This window comes from Herpailurus yagouaroundi, unplaced genomic scaffold (genome assembly GCF_014898765.1).
Source record: "Herpailurus yagouaroundi ecotype Mexico unplaced genomic scaffold, PumYag 166, whole genome shotgun sequence".
NCBI classification, from domain to species: Eukaryota; Metazoa; Chordata; class Mammalia; order Carnivora; family Felidae; genus Herpailurus; species Herpailurus yagouaroundi.
The window spans coordinates 20,042,169-20,056,479 of NW_024412407.1; the positions used below are offsets into that span (position 1 = coordinate 20,042,169).

General features: G+C 35.0%; 1 non-coding gene across 1 annotated transcript; it reads left to right on the plus strand.

Annotated features, from left to right (window-relative positions):
• Positions 1 to 9,508: 9,508 nt before the first annotated feature.
• On the plus strand, positions 9,509 to 9,614 carry LOC121039124 (U6 spliceosomal RNA). Its single transcript, XR_005794641.1, has one exon. It is a non-coding gene; the product is annotated as a U6 spliceosomal RNA (small nuclear RNA).
• The last annotated feature ends 4,697 nt before the right edge of the window (positions 9,615 to 14,311 follow it).

Genomic DNA, 14,311 nt, shown 5'->3' on the forward strand with positions numbered 1-14,311 from the left:
TCCAGCATTTTATTTTGTTTTTAACCAGTTGAAATTTTATTATAACAAACAAGACAGTTAGTACCATTCAATTCAATATCCTGGAATGTTCCAGTACTTAAATTTAAAATAAAAATGAGACTAGAAACATTAAAAAGGAAGAGCCAAAATATGCACTGTTTGGAGACAATTTAAATGAAACAGGTAGAAAATCCTCTGTCGTGTTAGCTGTTATAATTCTTACTGGTTATTGCTAATATAAAAGAAGCTGATTTATTTTTGCAAATCAATCTTGGTTCCAATCACCTTGTTAAACTCTATTACTAGTTATAATAGTATTTTAGTTGATTCTTTTGGACTTTTATGTGGGTGAAGAAGGCAATTTTATGAGTTCACCAAAACCATTTTATTTACCTCTTGGGCTTCCATGAAGATTCTTTCCTTGTGTCTCTCCCAGCAATGTGGGGCAAATGACTGAGTTGTGAATGTAACAATAATTATGCACACCACTTCAGTCTGCCAAAAAATAACCCAAATTATCTTTCACACTCTCTATTTCCCTACTAGATGGTAAGACAGAACAATCTGGAAGTCTCTCATTGCTGATGGCAGAGAGGTCAATCTAGGTTCCCAAAACGAAATGACTGAGTCAAGTAGAACATCAACCAACTTGGTCCACATTATACTATGACATAATAAGATTTGGGGATTGTTTGTTGCAGCATCTAGTGTAACTTACCTTGACAAATACATGAATTAACATAAAATGTAGAAGATATTTATTGAGGTAAAATTAAAAATTTACTAAAAGAACTATACTATGCTTTGATGTAATGAATCAGTATTTTAGGGAATATAAAAAAATAGAAGATTAATCAATAATCCATGTCATCTCAATAAAAATCCTAAAATAAATGTTATGGAAAATTTCAAGTTAAATCAGCAATTGATATAAAAAAATAAAATGGCTAAAATAATTCTGAAAATTCTAAAAAGAGAAAACATTTAGTTTCCCAGATACAAAACATATTTTAAAGCTATAAAAATTAATACAGTGATAATTCTGCAGGACTATTCAGTGGAATAACATAAAGCAAGGAAAAAAATTCATGTATATATAAAAGTTTAATTTATGATAAAAGTAGCATTTGAAGTAAAAATGGACTATTTAATAAATGATTTAAAGATTAAAAGTCAAAATGAAAAAACAATCTACCAAAGCAGATTAAAGAAATACGGAAGAATATGTTTATGTCTTCAGGTAGATAAATTATAAAAATTTAAAAACACAAATAGTGTCCAGATTGAGGACAAATCAAATCAAGGGGAAAAAGAGAAATCAACCCAATAAAAAAATGAGCAAAAGATGTAAATTGGGAAAGTTGCAGATGAAATTAAAACGTTAAATAAGCAAAAAGATGCTAAACCACATGTATAATCAAGAATGTACAAATTCAAAAAATACAGTGGAATGTTTTACCCATGAAATTAGCAAATTTAAATAAGTTTGGTAATATCAAATGTCAGCAAGAATTTGTACCAAATATTGGCAAGAAAGTGATACCCTAAGAAATAGAATTACAAAATTTGTGTAGGTATTGCTAAACATTATGGGTGAGAGAGTAAATCGGTATAGCCACTCAAGAAGACAATTTAACAATTCAGTAATATCTATTAAAACTCAAGATAAGCAAGCCCTATGATTCATAAAATTGTACGTGTTTGTTTCTATGCTGGATAAAAGCTCAGTGTGTGCCTAGGAAGGCTGAATCAAAGACATTTATTTCTGCATTGTTCATATTGATGAAAAATAACCACCTCAGTGTTCATCCTATGGGATTTAATTAATTTTGGTCTATTCCATAGGCCTAAATGTATTAACATGAATTTAAGCCTAGGATACATTATGAGAAGGTAGAAGATGGAAGTGAGGTGGAGACCACGCTTCTGCTCCTTATGCCTGCAAGCACAGTGATGGCCATATTTGCATTTTTTTGCCCAGTATCTGGTCACCAGTCTTCATACACACTGAGGGGCAAGACAGAGGGTGTCTGATTGCTGGCATAAATCATGGTTGCAGTAGTGAAGTCCTGAAGCAACATTGTGCTGGGAGATTCCTGATTTCCAAACTAACTAACCATGGCAGAGATAATAGTCCCGTTGGCAGGCCAATAGTGCAATGTTCTTCTGGGAGTCCTTCATAGAAACCAAACCTAAAGATTGTTTTTCTAAATCATCCAATACTTTTAGAAGCATCCACTTTCCTGTATTATATCCCTTTTCCTTAAATGACATAGAGAGATTTCTGTTACCTGCAACTGAACCTTGAAAGATAAAGTAGTTGATTCCACACAAGTGGCAATGGGCAACAGATTTTCAAGGTTGAGAATCTGAGATTGTTTATATTTCACTTATACAACCACTTTTGAGTGGTTGACCATCTGGGTGGCATTCAAGGATAGGATACTGATAATCTAAGGACACAAATTATTACCTGTGTTTATTTGGAATAAAATGCTCATTGAAGGTGTGGTAGTGTTGGCAAATCAAGTGGTGACTGCTTTTATATAATACATATGTCATGTGAAACACAAGGATTGTGGGATGGAATGGTCACTTCCAAAAGCCCCAGTGAACATTCTTTATTAAAGAATTAGGGTTTTAAATTCTTAGAACCAAGAATGATCAGAGACTTAGGAAGTTTATGACTGTCCTGACAAATCTATCTCTAATGACCACAATGTAATAGTCAAAACTTAAAGGTAGAAACAAACTTTCAAATTACAATGAAGTTTTAATCTCTTATCTGAAGGTTGTGAAAGCTAAGACATTGGAAAAAAGGAAAAACCTCAAGAAATAGAATTATCAAATTTTGTCAAATATGGGAGATAGAGAATTTCTCTAATCCCTACATCCCACTGAGCCTCCTTCATTCTGTTTAATGAAATGAGTCATTCCCAGCTGGAAGACATGGACTGGTCTCACTGGGGATAGCTACTTGCAAAAGAATCCCACTTCTCTTGGAGCCTTGTCCCTCCATCTATCATGGCCTCCACATCTAAATGACAGTGAGACCTCAGCATTCCTCAGAAGTCCAATTGGAAAGTGAAACTTGGAAGGAAAAGATTATTCTCTAAAGGAATTGTAAAGATTTATTCATTTATATGAGAAGAAAAACTGGAGAATACATGCAGAAATGAATTCTAAAGTTTTTAGAAAAGGGGTGAAAATATACAATCTTGCTTCATGCTGAATGTATCAATGTGTACACCTGAAATCTTGATTCTTAATTCAGTGCTAATTAAAGAAGCCAGAAATATCTCTATGTAGACAGTTAATCAAAACCTGGCTCCAATGGCAAATATAATGCTTTAGTCAGGGAGGAAAATCTTCCTCTGTCCTATGATCCTTCTAGCTGGACTTAGAATCAAATTGACATGAGACAGATGAACAGGAGAAAATCAAATTTAATAGGCGTATGTACAGACAGACATGAAATTCCAAAGACTATGAGGCAATATGAAACTTATATGAGCTAAGGAGAGGGGTAGGATCAGAGGATACAAAGGAGAGGAAAGCCATTAGTAGGAAAGTGAAAAGAGGTGTTTGGAAAAACAAAGGTTATCCTATTATGCAGATACGTTCCTTACCTGTAAAGGGGAGTCTCTGTCAATAGCTCTCTACCTGGTACAAGCGCTCCCGTTCCGATGTAAATTTAAGGAGTTGAACAGGAGGGAGAGAGCTTTTCCTGAATCTGTTGGGTTTTGATTACTTTTAAATCAAAATAATTTTTATGCCAAAGTAGTCCATCTTGGGAAGTCTGCCCTTGGTCCTTTCACTTTACACATGTTAACTCATTTATTCTTCTTAATAATTCTATAAGGAACTCACAACTATAATCCTGTGGGATAGAGATTAAATATTTTAACTTATATAATACAGCCAGCAACAATCAGAGATAGGACTTAACCATTACTCAAAAAGAATACACCAATTCTACTGAAGATTCTTTCCCACATTTTCCCCACAGTATCCCATCTATAGAGCTGTCCAGAAAGCCACATATTATAAGCATTAGTAAAAGTAAATAATCCTTTCACCTTTTTTCCAAGTAAAGTCACCCAAATGAATGTAAAACAACAACAACAACAGCAAACAGGTGAACAATAATGACGACATAAAAATCGGAACGTAAAATAATAAAGAAGGAAATATAGGGGTGCCTGGGTGGCTCAGTCAGTTAAGCGTCCAACTTCAGCTCAGGTCATGATCTCATGGTTCGTGGGTTGGAGCCCTGTGTCGAGTTCTGTGCTGACAGCTTGGAGGTTGGAACCTGCTTTGGATTCTGTGTCTCCCTCTCTCTCCACCCCTCCCCCGCCCCCACACACACTGTTTCTCTCTCTCCCTCAAAAATAAATAAACATTAAAAATTTTTTAAATAAAAAATAAAAAATGAAATATATATAAAGAAGAGGAACCAAAATCACAGAAAGGTATAGGTAAGACAACAAAGGTAAAGTAGATGAATAAAAAAAATTCTTCAATACCCTTTCCTTTAAAATGAAAATATGACTATATAAATTAAAAGCTCAGTCACCAGGCAGAAAAATGATGGTAAGATCCCTCTACCCTTTCCTTTTGAAAGTAAATCAGGGTTCACTACCTGTTAGGGTCATAAAATCATACTAAAGTAGGCAAGGACCTCAGAAGTCATCTAATCCAAACCCCACCATTGCTTTGATGCTTGATATTCTGAAGTGTTACATAACGAGCTTTCTAACTCATTTTCACGAACCTGTTTTCATGTGTTATCAAATAATGTGTGAGTGGGTCAGGGAATTCTCAGAGATTGTAAGCAAATAAGAAGTTCCATGTTCTCCTATCATTGTGTAAGGGCCAAAATAATTGATGATATTTTTCAGATTAAGATCTTGATTAAGATCAATGTCATAATTTTATTTTATTTTTAAGTTATGTATGTATGTATGTATTTACTTATTTATTTTTAAGAGGGAGAGAGACACAGAGAGAGAGAGAGAGCATGCGTGTGCATGCACAGGAGGGGCAGAGAAAGCAAGCAAGAGAGAATCCCATGAATCATGAGATCATGACCTAAGCCGAAACCAAGAGTTGGATGCTTAACCAACTGAACCACCCAGGTGTCCCAATGTCATAAATTTAAAATGAAGAAATTACCCTGTCTTGATGTTGGAGGAAAAACAGCAGCCTGGAAATTATCTTCCTAGACAATATGGACAATGGTATAAAATGTCTAAGAAAAAATTAGCCATTTTATTGCAATGAAAATATTTGAACCTTATGCATTTGGTGACCAGAGAAAGGAAGCAGCATCCTTTTTAGCCAAAGAGCAAATTGTTTAAATGTCTGCTAACTTAGTCATATTGGTTTATAGCAGTATTTTTTTTTATCAAAACAGATTCCAGAGTTAATTTTGACATGTTTATGCCTGCTAATTGAGAAGATGTCACTTTTTTCTTAAGACTGCTCATTTTGTTTACATATCCAGCTGGCACTTAGCATTGCCTTTACCACTCTCATCTTTCACTTTCCAGATCTTGTCTCATTTCTGTGTAGTTTACAGTCCAATTAATTATAACTAACAGATTGCTTGGAACCAGTCTTATGAAAATGTGATTATATATGGTGCCTTAGCAATATTCACTAAATTTGATAAGAATATACTATTCAGTTGAAGGAATCATGTATTTACATATAAAGGAATGATTGCCATAAAACCATGATTAATATAATCATCAAATTATACTCGGTCTTTTTTGTAAAGATGTCAATTAGAATTTTAAATGATTAAATGAGAATTTTAACCTGGATTACTGAATAGTGGGGAAAATGGGTAGTTGCACTGAGTCATGTATATTAAGGACTTGTGTCCTTTTCTAAAAATATAGAATAAAAATGTATTTAGAAATATATCTAAGAGAAAATAGTTTTCAAAAATCATAAGCGATACTATGAAAAAAATTTATGTCAAAATTCAGATGAAAGGATGGTTTTCTAAAACTGACTCAAGAAAGAAAAAAATCCAATCAACCAAAAAAAAAAAAATTAAAGAAAATAAAAGTCACCTTATCCCAAGGGAATCAGATCTAAGTAACTTCAAAGATGACTTTGAACAAAGTTTCAAAAAATGGGTAATTCTTATATCATAAATATGTTTCAAAAAATGGGAACATTGGAAAATCTATTAAAATAAACTTCATGCCAAAGGCAGACATGGAGAGTCCAAGAAAAGGAAGTTACGGACCAATTCACCTATGAACATAGATGTACAGATATTAAATAAAATACTAAAAAACTGATTTTGGTAGTACATAAAAAAACACATTTTAATTAATAGAGTTTATCCCAGGAATTCCTAGATAATTCAACATGAAATGTCTAATTATTATTCACTATATTAGCAGAAAGAGATAAGACATATGATCTCTTAATATATGCATTCATCAATAAATGGAGAGAATCATTCAGATAAACATTCATAATAAAAACACTGTACCCTAAAAGTAGAATGAAACTTCCTTCCTCTTCTTTCTTCCTTCACTCAAAGTGATGAAACTTTAGAATTATTCACAATATATCAGGAGCAAAATAAGAATGTCTGCTACTATGGCTTCTCTTTAACAGTATGCTATTTTTAAAAAATCCTTCATAATTTGAAAGCAAAAGACAAATTATTTTCTTTGTTGATGATATCTACATTGAAAATCCAATAGATTTCATAGAAATCCATAAAAAGTAGAAATCCATAAAAAATACTAAATTTATATAAGGAATTAGCACAGTTTCTAGATAAATTATCAATGCTTAAAAACAAATAGCATAACTAAAACCAGTAATAATAATAGAAAATGAGGTAGAAAAAAATTTGTATCAGGAACAAAAATACAATATTCCCAGGAACAAATCTAATAAACATGTACAAAATTTTTTGAAGAAACATTTAAATAAAATTATTGGAGAACACTATCTACCCAAATAAGTAGAGATCTATGCTATGTTCCTACATAATAAAATTTAAGGATATCAACTCTCTCCCAAATGAACCTATAAAATCAATGCAATTTCAGTAAGTTTTGGTTCTTGTGGGGAAAACTTGACAAGATGATCTAAAAACTCACATGGAAAGGCATAAACAAGAACAACTAAAAACAGATTTTAAAAACAGAGATGAGGGGTTACAGGGAGGCTCGGTCACTTAAACCAACTTTTGGTTTCAGCTCAGGTGAGGATCTTATGGTTCCTGACTTTGAACCCCTTGTCAGGCTCTGCACTAACAGTGCAAAGCCTGCTTGGATTCTCTCTCCCTCTCTCTCTCTCTGCCCCTCTCCCTCTTGTGCATGTGCTCTCTCTCTCTCTCTTTCAAAATAAACTAAAAACAAATAAAAACAAAGATGAAAAGACTTACATAAGATATTAAAAACTGTCATGGACACCTAGTAATTAAAACAGTGATAAAAGGCATACAAATAGATGAATAAAACAGAATACAGATTCCCAAATAGACTTATGCATAAATGAAATCTGAATTTTGACAAAGATCCAATGATAATAAATGAGAAAAAATAGGATATTCAAAAATTTAAGTGGTTAACCATGTAGAAAAAAATAGTAGATAGCTCACATCATATGCAAAAATAAATTCTAGACAGATTTCAGACAATATTAAAAGCAAACTTTAAAGTTAAAAAAATACATAATTGAGTATCTCTATGACTGAGGGTTAAGGAAGTATTTTCTAAACAAGATACAGAAAATACAAACCATGAAGGAAAATCTACATAAATGACTAGATTAAAATTTAAAACACTTTTTCAATAAAAGACATCATAAGAAAAGTTTAAATAATCCTTGGTTAAAAAAAGCTATTTTAAAGTATATATATGTGTGTGTTTGTTAAAGGAACATTATTCAATATATAACAAAACAACACCTTATAAACTCTTCCTTATATTTTTAAAAAAGAAAACCACACAATAAAGAAAAAGCAAAGTATATACAAAAGAAGTTTACATAAAATGAAATTCAAATAATCAGTAAACCTATGCATGCAACTGTGGCAAACTATTTGTTGGATTGCAAATGGAATGAATTCTCAAACATTGACAGTTCCTGACAAAATCTCAAGAGCTAATAAAACAAACACAAAAAATTCAGTGAGAACATAAAAGATTTGAATAAAACAACTAACCAATGTGACTTAATTCACAGATAAAGAGCATTATATTCAATAATTGAAGAAATAAATACAAAAAGTAGACATTATTTTTTTTTTAATTTTTTTTCAACGTTTTTATTTATTTTTGGGACAGAGAGAGACAGAGCATGAACGGGGGAGGGGCAGAGAGAGAGGGAGACACAGAATCGGAAACAGGCTCCAGGCTCTGAGCCATCAGCCCAGAGCCTGACGCGGGGCTCGAACTCCCGGACCGCGAGATCGTGACCTGGCTGAAGTCGGACGCTCAACCGACTGTGCCACCCAGGCGCCCCAAAAGTAGACATTATTTTAAAGTTTATTCTGGGTCATAAAGCAAATCTCAACAAATTTCAAAGAACTGAAATCAGGGATGCCTGGGTGGTTCAGTCAGTTCAACATCGGACTACTGATTTTGGCTCAGGTCAATATCTCACTGTGGTAAGATGGAGCCCAGTGGGGCTCTGTGCTGAGCACGGACCCTGCTTGGAATTCTTTTTTTCCTTCTCCTTCTGCCCCTCCCCTTCCCTGTTCATTCTCTCTCTCGAGGAAAAAAAAACAACAACAACAACAACAGAAAAACCCAAGAACTGAAATCATAAGTGTGTGTCCCCTGACCAACATGGAATTAAATTATAGAGTGGAATTAAAAATAACTAGAAAAATCTTGAAATGTTTGGAAATTAGGCAACATGCTTTTAAATAAACAAAAGATTTAAGAAGAAATCACAAGACACAATAGAAAATATACAGAACTGAATGATAATAAAAAAACAACATATCAAAATTGGTGGGATGCAGCAAAAACAATGCTTAGAGGGATATATATTGCTTTAAATACAAATAAGAACAGAAAAAAGATTTAAAATCAATGACCTACACTTCTAACCCAAGAATCTGGAAAGGGGAAACAAATGAAAGGAAATAGAAGGATAAAAGTAATAAAATTATGTGGAGAAATTGATAAAGTAGAAAAATTAACAAAGCTTTGGCTTTAGTTCTTTGTACACATTAATAACACTGATTAACACTTAACAAGAGAAAAGGAACACAAATTGCTGATATGAGGAATAAACAGAGGACATCCATGCATATCGGATGCACATCAAAAGGATAATAAGAGGATATTATAAACAACTTTATGCCAAAAAACTTGAAAAATACAGTGCTCAAATCTTGAAAAATAGAATTTACCAAAAAATGACGCAGAAGAAATGAAACACCTGTACATGCATACATCTTAAAAAAAAAAATCAAATCCATTATTAAAAATATTTTCTCATAAGAATTCCAGGTGTAGTACTTGCTGTGGCAGTGCCTATACTAAAACTGGAGTGATACAGAGGAGATTGGCATGGCTCCTGAGCAAGGATAACACACAAAACTCCAAGTGTGGATGATTTCACTGGTGAATTCTTCCTACTAGCAAAAGTAATGCCAATCTTACAAAAATTTTCCCAAAGAAGAGCAAAACACTCAACTCACCAACTCCTAACTCATTTATGACCCAGCAAAACTCTGATACTAAAATCTAAAAAGAACTAAGAAAGGAAAATATGAGCCTATATTTCTTATGAATACAAATATGAATATATTAAGTAAAACCTTAGCCAACAGAATCTAATTTTATATAAAAAATACATCAAAACTAAGTGAAATTTACCTGAAAAAATCAACCAATATAGTTCACCTAGTAAATGAACATGGGAGATAAGCCATATGATTATTTCAATAAATACAGAAAACATATTTGATCATATTCACCATACAATTATTATTTAAAAGGAAAATGCTCAACACACTAGAAGCAACCAAGAATTTCATCAACCTGATAAAAGGTATCCACAAAATAAAATTTAATGGCTAACATAATGTGGTAAAATATTGACCACTCCACCCCCTAACTTCTAAGCATGGCAAGAAGACAAGATTTCTACAACTACCAGTTCTTTCCAAAATTGGAAGTCTTCACTAGGTCAAGGAAGCAATAAAAAAATATTTTCAAGAATAAAAGATTGAAAAATAAATATTATTATTCACAGATGATATAATTGTACATATAGCATGTTCAAAATAATTTACAAATGATTAGAAATTGTAAGTGAATTTAGGAAGGTTGCTAAATACAAGGTAAATATACCCTGTTTTGTGTTTACTCCCAGAGGTAGGCTATAACCCTTCCTAATTCATAGGTAGAATGTTGAGGCTGATGACAATCCAGAGACCTAGAGAATTTGAAAGAAAGTTTATTGTTATAACAAGGGACTCCTAGGGAGAGCGGAAAGGGCATAAGCAGGTCCAGGCAGGCTTCAGCAGAGCAGAGAGAGTGGGTTGGGCCTTAGAGTGTCAAGGGGGCAGGACTGGAGAGAAGTCCCTGAGGGTGGACTGGGAATTTGCCAAGTGTGAATTTCCCATATGTCCCAAAGGAGCTCACTTGGACTTTCTTATCAATTATGCCCAGAGATGGAACAGAAGAGAAAAAGGAAGTTGGGCTTATAAGAAGTCAGAAGTCAAACATCAAAACATGGAGTCAGACTCTTACATGACCCAAATCAATTGTATTTTTTATACAAGTAAAAACAAAAACAAAGCAATTGATAAGTGAAATTTCAAAGGACTGCTATTTATAGGAGCATCAGAATGCATCAAATACCTAGAATAAATCTAATGAAAACAACTGAAAGATCTTTATGCAGTGAAAACTACTAAATAATTGCTGAGGAAAGTGAAAGATTTTAATAAATAGAAGAATATGCTATGTTAGTGGACTGAAAGATTCGATGTTGTTAAGATGTGGATTCTCCCCCACATTGATCTATAGGTTTAGTGTAATTGCTATAAAAATCCCAAGAGTCCTTTTGTGGAGATGAAAACCCACTGATGAGTATGCAGTCTGAGCCAGAGGACTGAGCTGGGTGATTAGAATGGCAGGCATTATCAAGCTAAAATTACCTTGATGAATTTATTCCATGCTAGGAAAAAGATTTTCCAGAAGGAAAAAATACTCGTTTGTATCAGAGCCCACTTTCTTCTCTAGACACTGTTGAGGATGCTATACCCATGTTTGCCTCTTGTTTCCTTCATGGTTCCAATCTCCCACCTGACATATCTCTTTGAAAATCAGTGTATTACACTCTGCAAACTTGGTGCCAATTATGTCATATTGAATTACAACTAATAGTTTAACCTTCTCCCCATACCCGATCTTATTAGCAGGAAAAGAGTCTCTCCTCCAAGACTTTTCCTTTTCCCACCCATTTCCAGATTGTCTAAAAACTTTGGGGCTCACTCATTCCATGTATATAATCCTGCTTCCAAAAACAATGCAAGGCACGGAGATAGCTAGAGGCCATCATTGCTGTTGCTTCTGGTTGCCATGTGGTGTCCTAGTTCACAAGCAGCCCTGCAGTCAGCATGTCCTTTATTGCTAGGGAACCACAGAAATGTTCGCATTTAGGCTGCATTAGAGCACATGAAGGGTGCAGTCTATTTAAGTTCATAATTCAGTGCTCAGCTGGCATTTCTCACAAGCACAAGCACTGTGCAGGACAGTGGGCTTGAAGATCTTCCACCCTCAGACATATATTGGGCTAAAACCTGGTCCTTCTACCAAATCTTCTTACCATGGGATGAGCCTGAGTTGCCCATCTAAATAAATATCCACCTAACCCCCACTATTGGTGCACCACCACCCTATTTCACCCCCCATTTTCCATTTTCAAACACTTTTAAAACATTTTAAAACAAAAACAATGTTTTACAAAAGTGCTATTCAGGGTGTGATCCAGGAAGCCAGGGCAGCATTTAGTTTCACCTGGGAGCTTGTAGGAAATGCAAATTCTCATGCCCAACTGACGGCCTTCTGAATGAGAAATTCAAAGGAATCTGCATTTAACATGCTTTCCAAATTATCCTCATGCACAATAATGTTTGACTAGCACTGTTTTTTTTTTTTTTCAACGTTTATTTATTTTTGGGACAGAGAGAGACAGAGCATGAACGGGGGAGGGGCAGAGAGAGAGGGAGACACAGAATCGGAAACAGGCTCCAGGCTCTGAGCCATCAGCCCAGAGCCTGACGCGGGGCTCGAACTCCCGGACCGCGAGATCGTGACCTGGCTGAAGTCGGACGCTTAACCGACTGCGCCACCCAGGCGCCCCTGACTAGCACTGTTTTAAAGTGTTTTGATACTGCCTTTTACAATGAGAACAGTTGTGTTAATATTTTCAGTTTATAGTTCTAACTCAGCCAAGGAGCCATTCTATTTAAGAGCCTATTTCGACTGTTCACAATGCCTTAATTATGCTCTTACTAGTCAGAAGATTTTACTTTATTTATTTTATTTATTTTTTATTTTTTTTCAGAAGAATGTGTAGTCGTTCTTTGAAAGAAAATCCTACCTTTAGACAAACACACACATGGAAATCTAAGGGACTGTGCAAGAGAAATTTCACTTTTCCTTACAGTCCCCTGTTGGTCTAAATTGAGTGGGTAAAAGCGATGGAAGCCATTGCACTTGATTGGATTGCCATATATACTTTTTATGTTTATTTATTTATTTATTTTGAGACAGAGAGCATGTGAGTGGGGGAAAGGGGCAGAGAGAGAGAGGGAGAGAGAGAATCCCAAGCAGGCTCCACACCATCAGCATGGAGCCTGATGAGGGGCTTGATCCCACAACTGTGAGATCATGACCTGAGCTGAAATCAAGAGTCAGATGCTTAACCAACTGAGCCACCCAGGCACTCCTGGACTGCCATCTTTTGCTGCAATCTCCTCTGTATTTTTTTTTTTAATCCTCATTCCATCTGCTAAGCCCTGCCTCCTCATTGTCACCCCATGTACATTCAAAACAATAAATACACTGCATAACACTCGGTCCCCAAGGAACTCAGGAGCCCTTGATAAATCATAAAGTTGGCATTTCTAATTCTCTCCATATTTTGCCTTGGGCTATTAGAATATAGGATTTTGGACAGCAATCCACATTTTAAAAGAGTTAGGGAAGGAATATAAGCACAGATACAAAGATGTTCAGCGTTTGACAGTATAATATAAAGAGACCATCTAAAAAACTGCAGGCTGTTAGGGATACTGAGGGGTGGATGTAAGAAAAGCATCAGTGACCCCCTTAGCCTTAACCATAAAAGCTAACAGAAGGGATGCAACAATCTTGGAAGACATCGCCTTTTCCACGCATTGTGAGCACCAAATTTCCTGAACAGTGCATGCCTCCTCCTTCCCTTTTCCCCCCCCAATGCAATTCAGTACATGGAAATGTCCCAAAATCGAGGCACAAAAAATGTCACTATGCATCCACATGATGTTAAAAAATGATTGCATTTTCCTACACAGGTTACACAACCACTTTAGTTTAAAAAGCTAGAGGAAATTTTTCACGGACTTAAAGGTTTGCCAAAATTCCCTCATTTGCCTACTAATCCCAGGTATAGAAGCCATACAAGTAGCCTCTGCATTTTAGACATACCCTTAAATATTAACCCCCTCCCCATTTTATCCACCTCCACTCTCTGTCTTACTCTGCTCTCCACCAGAAAGCTGTTTGGCAAATTACAAAGAATAATGTGGTCTTTTCTGACAGTTTGGCTGGGGAACCCCAAATGTAAACTCACATCACTGCTACCAATGAATGATTTTATTCATTTTAAGGCACCTATTTTCTTTTATTCAAATACACTTTTTAAGACACGCAAGGCACCAAGACGAAGTGGAATCAGGTTTGTTTCAGAAAGGAGATTTACGTGATGATCTCTACATTAAAAATATTAAAAATTACTCTAAAAATTCCCTGTTAAAATGGCATTCCTTTTTTTGCATATTCAACCCCTAAAACATCAAGGTGTATGTGGGTGTGGGTATGTTTATGGTCGTGTGGGCCTGGTTTGTTTGGGGAGAGGTTGCACTTCACCATTGCCACCCACTCTGTCTCAAAACCTAAGGTATTCTGAGGTGCCCCTAGGTTACCTGGAAGTGAATTCACCATACTTCAGTACCAGCACGTCTCTCTTCAAAATGTGGCTCAGGAGTCACTAAAGGAAACCACACAGTGTTAAGACTAAACATTCTTGAGTAAGCCTCAGT